Here is an 851-nt window from a genome sequence, read left to right on the forward strand (position 1 = left end):
TTCAACTAGTAGTTCTGTGAACAGTAGACCTCGCGCAGTTATAAACCGCAGCCTCCTCTTATACTGTCCATCGGAGTAAATCCTGTCTGTATGTCGTGTCGGCAAGATATCGGCGTGAAAACGTCTAATGGCTGTTGGGGTTGTTGTATCAAAAATGCTAACATCAAAAGCTAATCTCCTTCAAGACATACTGGCAACAGGACAGCCCGAGTTCAAAGCAGAAAAAGTACGAGAGACAATACTATGTTATTTTAGTTATTAATTGCATGCGTTATTGCAATTTAAAAAGGAGCATACCTGTCAAATTTCATGAAAATTTATTGCCGCGTTTCGCCGTAAATGCGCTACATATAAACATTTAAACATAAAGAGAAATGCCAAACCGTCGACTTGAATCTTAGACCTCACTTCGCTCGGTCAATAATTTATATCCCTGTCATCTTAAGGTTTTCTTCTAACTCTGTATTATTCTGAATCGGAAACAGGTTTGGGCTTCGTTCGTTCGTGTCAGGTGGTTCTATAAGCTAATACTTGAATAATTATCCTCTGTTTTAATGTCTTTGTCATTAAAATATGAAAAGGTTATGTCTTGTGCATTCTGGAGCAAGACAACATTTTTAGAGATGCCAACTGATTGTGTATCACCAGTCTCAGTACGGATCGTCAATCTGCCTCCAGGTCGGGCAGTTTTCTCTTGTGAGGCACATTATAAATAAGTATAAATAAGTAGGTTTGGGCTTTCAAAGCCTGTTTTCCAAAACCTGTATGTGTGATGCTTTTGAATATATCTGTGAATGTTAGTAAATTGTTATCAGTTTGTTTGTAGAACTTTTGATAAGATGCTTGAACAT

The sequence above is a fragment of the Nilaparvata lugens genome, chromosome 3 (assembly GCF_014356525.2).
Source record: "Nilaparvata lugens isolate BPH chromosome 3, ASM1435652v1, whole genome shotgun sequence".
Lineage (NCBI taxonomy): Eukaryota > Metazoa > Arthropoda > Insecta > Hemiptera > Delphacidae > Nilaparvata > Nilaparvata lugens.